The sequence below is a fragment of the Taeniopygia guttata genome, chromosome Z, assembly GCF_048771995.1.
Source record: "Taeniopygia guttata chromosome Z, bTaeGut7.mat, whole genome shotgun sequence".
Classification (NCBI taxonomy): Eukaryota; Metazoa; Chordata; class Aves; order Passeriformes; family Estrildidae; genus Taeniopygia; species Taeniopygia guttata.
This window is the reverse complement of record NC_133063.1, coordinates 9,057,669-9,064,717: the sequence shown is the minus strand read 5'-3', so window position 1 is coordinate 9,064,717 and position 7,049 is coordinate 9,057,669. Positions and strand designations below refer to the sequence as shown.

At 41.7% G+C, this 7,049-nt stretch overlaps 1 protein-coding gene across 1 annotated transcript in view; it reads left to right on the top strand.

Annotated features, from left to right (window-relative positions):
• Nucleotides 1-7,049, top strand: part of CPLX1 (complexin 1) — a 199,807-nt gene that overhangs the window by 177,527 nt on the left and 15,231 nt on the right.

Below are 7,049 nucleotides of genomic sequence, written 5' to 3'. Positions count from 1 at the left end.
TGAAGTATTCTCTGTTCAGTTAGATGGACAAAACTGTATCCCGCAGCTCTCTGTCAAAGTACTTCCCCTAAGGTGAAGGTATTCCAGGGACAGGATACTCTCTGCATAAGCAAACCTCTGAGTCTTACTCGTTCTTTCTTCCCATTGTGGCATGGACCCAAATCAACAAGTTTAAATTTCTTACAGCTCCAGGGAACCACACATGTTGCTTGTGTCTGTGTATATGCCACCTGTGAAGAATTCTTGAGTAGAACTTCTCTCTGTCTGCCAGAGCCTGTTATCACTGCCTTTTCCATGCTGACTACTTCATATTGCCTTTTCCAGGAGAGTCAGATAATTTCTTCTTTCAGACTGAGCTTTAGACCCTGTCAGCTCTCTGCCAAACAGGAAGAGAACAATGCAGGCAGTAAACCCTGTTTAATCTGCATGGCTCACAATGATATGCTACTCCTATAGATACAAGGCCATTATGGGAAGGTTATTATGCCTGAGATATGACTTACAAAAATTAATGAAAACATTTGCTTAGTCTAGCACAACTGGATAAATTGAAACCTAAGAACATGTACATAATCTGCAAGCCTCTGAATCCAGGCAGATGTAAACCTACACAGCAAAAAAAAAAAACCCACAACAGCTGTTTTGTTGGGCTGTGAACTGTGCTGGAGGGACACCATCCAGAGGAAGCTGGAGATTGTGAATTATAGCACATTGAATGCTGTAGATGTGCTGCTACAAAAAAAAAAAAACAAACTTCTGTCATCACATCTAGTCTTGCATTGGCAGGGAGAGTCTGGAACATAGGAAGCCAGGAAGCCATCATCTAATAGAAGATTACTGTGAATGGAACTTGGTCTGGATATCCCACTGATGAATGTCACAGGATGTGGAACTTGCCAGGGCAAATGTCTTGCAAGCAGGCATTTAATCACTGCAGCTACAGAAACAGAGAGTCGCCAAAAAGCTGAAAAGTGAGCAGAGCTGTAGCCTGTAGAAAGAGCTGGGAGGTAGACAAAAATCCATGGTTACCCTCTCTGTTGGTTGCTTCTGGAGTGAGGAAGGACAGGACTTTGCAGAATGATGGGCACATGAGGGGACAAAAGGATAACAAACATTATGCTCTGCTTCATCAGGCACTAGTTCCACATCTGAGGTCCAAGTAAAATCTGCTTTACAACAACCATGGAATTGTGTGTGGATGTCAGACCCTGAGGGCCAATACAGTCATCAGCAGGTTCCTGTCTCAGGCATTTCAGATGTAAGCACCCTTTTTCTTGCACTTTTTACTGTGTCTCAGTTCATCACAAGAGGAGACACAAGTTGCAGGTTTTTGAATTCACTCTTTGTCCCAGTCTCACTGAACACCCCTTCACCTCTGACCTTTCTGCTCTGGCTTTGCTTTCTACCTCTCTCAGGTCAAAGAAGTGGGTAATGGCAGAGCTGCTCTCTCACTGGATTTTGGGGTTCATTTGCTCAGGGTCTCCTGTGATTGAAGTTAGATGAAAGCAGTGCCATGTGCTTTCTGAATCTTGTGCTTTTGTTTCTGAGACACAGCTGGTGAATATCTAGAACAACCTCTGCTTATCAAATCTTCTAATTATGATGATTACCCATCTTGGAATGGAATAATTTAATTGGGGAAAAAAAAATCCCATCAAATGGCAGAGCCTAGAGGGTCTTATGGAGATTTTAAGTAAGAGGAGAAAGGAAGAAAAGACAGCCCTACTGTCTCACTGTGAGGTCTTCTCCAGTTTTACAGGATATTACTCAGTTATGAAACAGCAACAATATTGTGGAAGTCTAACACTTCCAGTGCTGACAAAAACAATCAAGTGTTTAGGATTCACTGGCCTCACTCAGCCCAAATGGACAGAAGCTTCTGCAAGAATCCCTACCTATGGTGCTGAGAATTTAATTTCAGGTTAAGCACAAATTGCTTTTTATTCTCTGATGCGAGCATAAGTGTGCAACTCCCATGTGGTGAGGATGCTGAGAGGTCAGAAGACAGCTTGCTCTGACTCCTCAGCGCTACACTGCTGCCTGTGTGGTGAGCAGAGCACACCTGGACATGTGCAGGGAACAGCAGTGAGAAATAAAATGGGAGTGGACTGCAGACAGTGCTATGGATGTGATTTTGCAGTACATCTGCCCTGATACAACTCTCTACACCAAAGACCTACACTTACTACAAATCCACATAGCAGAGAGATCTGAACAATCCCAGTGGGAGAAAACCACCATTAAAGGTTTGGCTGTAGTCATGGAAGACATGAGTCGCAGTCATTTGACAAACCTGCATACGGGAGAGGAAGATAGAAAAGAGTTACTGTCCACAGGTGTTCCAGCAGCAAAAACACAGCCAAAGGTAGCAGGGTTTTCAGAGCTCATGGGTCTCATATGGCAGGAAAGAACAGGGCTAGTAGCAAACTGTGGAGATGTGCAGGTTCTGGGCCCAGTAAGGTGTTTTTCTTTTTTTCAAAGTGAAACAAATGAAGACACAAACAAAAGAGCAGGCCAAGCAGCACACATAAGGGACAAGGATAAATCTTCTAATTGTCAGGGAAAAGACTGAAAAAATTAATCCCTTATCTGTTTGAAGTATTGTAAAATTCAAGGTGGTGGGCTTCCAAAATCCTGTGTTCATATCTCAGGACCGAACTGTTCCAAAGAAGGGGTTCAAGTCTATCAACAGGACCCTGGCACACACCAGAGCTTTTGATTTCTGTGTAAGTGATACCTCTCCAAAAAGTATCACAATCTGACACCTCGGATGTGACGTGAACAGACATCACACGGTAGGGGTCCGACTGTCGCTGGAGTGAGAGAGATCTTTCTTTTTTACATGAAAAAATCCCCACTGCAGTAATAGAGCAAAATATCATGCACGAGGAATATATCACTGAAGTTTGCTACATTGGGGTGGTAGGCTGTGCACTCCACAATCTACCTGCTTTAGTGAAGGATCATGATCTATTCCACCAGAAGCAGGCCATCAATAAAATACCAGACAGCGGCACACCATGAGGATCACCAGGGGATCATCAAACCATGCTATGCATACACAAAAGGAACAATATTCCTCCCAAACAAAGCCGTATGATTTCTCTGTGAAATCTCTTTTTCGAAGACCTAACAGTCTTCTCAAATTCTTCTTTGCTTAGTCCTCGTTTCTTACCTCTGAATCAGAACCGCTTTACATGAAGGATAGCTTGAGCCTCCATGATTTATGATCTTGGGGGCTTAACTGAAAAATCTTACTTCCATACTTATCTTGAACTCTAATTCATACTCTCAGTATAACACAGAACTTAAATTTATAGTTGCTAATTTCCAGAGATGCCACTGTGCATTACAAGTTTGTTACTGCTTCATATATTTCATTTCTGTCTAATGGTCTTTGTTTATGCAGGAAGTGGCAAGAGACCACATTCTGTCAAAAACATTTATTACGACCATGAGATTGAAAGTTCACTTCCCTGCATACATTAATTTCATAAACATGTTTCTGGAATAACATGCAGAAAAAACAAAACCAAGCCAACCAACCAAAACAAACAAACCTCCAAACATCTCAAAACCCCAGCCCTCTCTCCCTATAAGCTCCAAACATACAAACCAGAAAAAAACTACACCACCACGACCACCACCATCAAACTGTCCTTTATAGAGCCTCTATTTCCTCCTCCAGTCACAATTTAGAACCAAAAGAAGAGACTCTGCTCTAGGCATTGCTGATAGCTGGTTTACAGTCTGCTGGCAGACATTAAAGGATTGTTTTTCAACAGAAGAATAATATTCCTTACCACTGTGCAGAAAAAAAATTGTCTCCGGGCAGGCATTCATCAGCTGCACAATTTTAAAAAATAACAAGCATTAGTTAAAAGATAAAGAGCATGCCATCAAGTTCCTTAGAACACACAACATGTGCTAAGACTGGGAAGTGTTAAAAAAAAAAATAATAGCTGTCTTCCTCATTTCACTTTTAAGAATCCTGTGAAATCCCTTAGTTGCATGCTTCACTTTCTGCCTTAAGCTCTAGGTGAAAGGTAATGACGATGAGAGATGAAACAAGAAAAGTCATTGTTGTGCCTTATTCATGCCAAACTCAAGCAATTAAGGCATCCCAAGAGACTTCCCTGGAGCCTGCCTATAGTCCAATCACAGTTAGTTCCATAAATGACTTTCTGTGACAGAAGTTAAAGGAGGCAACCTGAAGACCCCTGATTAAATGTAGCTGCTTTATTTATTTTTTTTTCCATGTGCAATAAATCTACACAAGAACTAAGGTGTCTCAGGATTTGTTGTATAGATTTTCATAGCCAGAAATGTCCTAGAAACTTTTCCTGAGAGACAAAGTCTGGCAGCTCAAAACTGTTTTTGAAATCATACCAGCTTGCTATTCTACTATTTCCTTTGTATCTTGGAGGCATCCTTGATTGTCTGACAGAGTGCTACAACTCTTTCATAGCTTTTCCTCCAGCAGAGGTGCTAATAACCTCTAATTTATGTCTAGTTTCCCAGAGCTAGGATGTTTCACTTTAGATAACTTTAAACATCTGGCTAGTAGGTGTCTCTGGGTGAATTAGACTCACTTTATGATCAGCCTAAAGTAGCAAAGTAGGTCAGATGAACTGTGTCCCAGAAAAAAAATGCCGACTTCTCTCTCACAGTCCTTTGGAATTCTGCTGGTAGAAAGTATGGAAATATGTCAGGTTCCCAAAAGGCAGCTTGAAAAGCAGTTTGAATCAAGAGGGTAACAGTTTGAATGACAAGGTAGGGCACACAGAAATACTACAATTACAATTCTTACCTGCAGGCAGTCACATGCTCCAAAGGTCCCTCCCCTCTTTCAGTCACGAAGTTTGTGTGCCCACTTATCTTTGCCCTGATTTGTCACGATTTCAAAACACATAATACTGCCAGTGCTCACAGGCTGCCCTGTGACTGGTTGGCAGCATGAGATGTCCCTCCCTTCCTATCTGTTCTATAAGAGTTTCATAGCAAGAAAGCCTATACATTAAATATAGAAAAAAACACCTCTTTCAGCCACAATTCATGGCAAAGAATTTGGTTAAGTGTTGTGCCCCAGGTATTTTCATACTGGAATGTGATTGCCTGTGTCTTGACTCCACCATACCTGTATATAGCACAAATATACTGGTATATAGATACATAAAGGCAGCTACCTTAGTTAAATATACATGCATATATTCATAATAATGTAGAAAAGTTATATCCAATAGAAAATACTCTTTAACCAGAGCTAGGGACATTAAGAAATGAAGTCTGACTGTGAATAAAAAGCAATTAAAAGTAAAAGAAAAGTTAAGTCCTCAACCTACTTTACAAGGCAGCTGGACAAGCCTTTGAAGTTCAGGGGGAGGCCTGGAGGAGAGTGGGCACGATGGGAGTGAGAGATACAAATGACAGTCAAACATTGCATTTCTAACACGGCTGTAGTAGCAGTAGTTTGCATGTAGACATGCCTGCATCACTGCTTCCACTGAAATACATTCATTGCGTTCCTGGGAAGCCAGAAAACTTGGGAGCTATAAGTTATTGCTCTGAACAGAGGGCAAATGGCAACCCGGCAACCCAGTTTTCAAACCAGGACTTTAAATATCATTCAAGGTGACAGGAAACCTCTTTAGAGGACTAGGTGATTATGGCAGAGATGAATGTGAAATTGCAGGCAGACTTGATAACACACAACTTTTTTGCACCTATAACAGTGGTGTTAAGTACATCGTTATAGTGCCGTACTTATTGGAAAAACACGGCTAAACATCAGTTCATAAGGTAAAACAAGCTCTGAAACACTCAGGGCTTTTAAAATTATTTTAGTTGGTGGCCATGCACCTCAGAAATTCAGACTGACAAGAGACAGTTAAAGAAGTACAATGTTCACCATTTTCCTACTGGGAATAAGTCTAGTAGTTGTAGATGCAACTTGGTGCTTAAAATGAAGATGTGATCTATTTTACCATGTGCAACAATTTTGTGCTACACTGATGCATTATGCGGATTTATGAAGAGTTATAACCATAATTTCCAGGGGTCTCTCAAAGCCAGTTCGGGGACACGGATCCTTTGAACTTCTGGGAAAAGATGCTCTAAAAATGTCAGCAGAAGTGATTCTAGTGGGATAGCATCCTGTGGTGACATCATTATGAGGCAAACAGGAAGGTGTTTTCTGCTGGCAGCCAGTCTCAGACAACCTATGAACATCCTACCACATCTTCTCCTGCTCTGGAAAGCCTTCTGCTGACATGCATGGGTGTTCCACAAATGCTGAGCCCAAGCTCCAGTCAAATTACATGGGCTGGTATCCTGGTTACAGCTAGGGTAGAGCCAAGTTTTCTCAGCAGTTGTTACAGTGCTGTGTTTTGATTTGGAATGAGAATGGCATTGATAATAAACTGATGCTTTGGGTTTCAGTTAAGTCTTGTTTATTCTAAGTCAAGTGCTTTTTTTCCTTGTCTGATGCTCTGCCAGTGAGGGAATACACAGAAGGAGTTGGGTGGGAGCATAGCAGGTGGTGAACAATTGCGTTCTGCACCACTTGTTTTTCCATTTTCTTATCATTACTATTATAATTTCCCATTATTACTGTCTCTTACTTGATTTTCAATTATTAAACTGTTCTAATCTCAAGATACAAATTTTATTTTGATTTTTTCTGCCCATTCCACCGGGGAGGTGGGAAGAGATGTGGGGTTGAGTGGGTGGCTGCATCGTGTTTCATCTCCAGCTGGGCTTAGAACCATGACAGCCAGCTACCAGGCATTTTGAAGACAGCACTGAGGAGTTGCTGTGGATGATAGTGCCAGGAGTCTGGGTAGCAAAGCCTTTTAAAAGGGCAAACAAAAGCAATGAAGGCAGTGCAAAATGAAAAGTTTTTATCCCAGTGCCGAGGCAGGCAACCCCCATGAACCCAACAAATATGGTTTAAGAACAAGTTTAGAACCTTCAAGCCAATGGCTAGGGTGGGTCAGGGTCAACTACCCACCTTCAAGCAAGTTTCCAGGCAGTATCTGAGAAGCCTACCC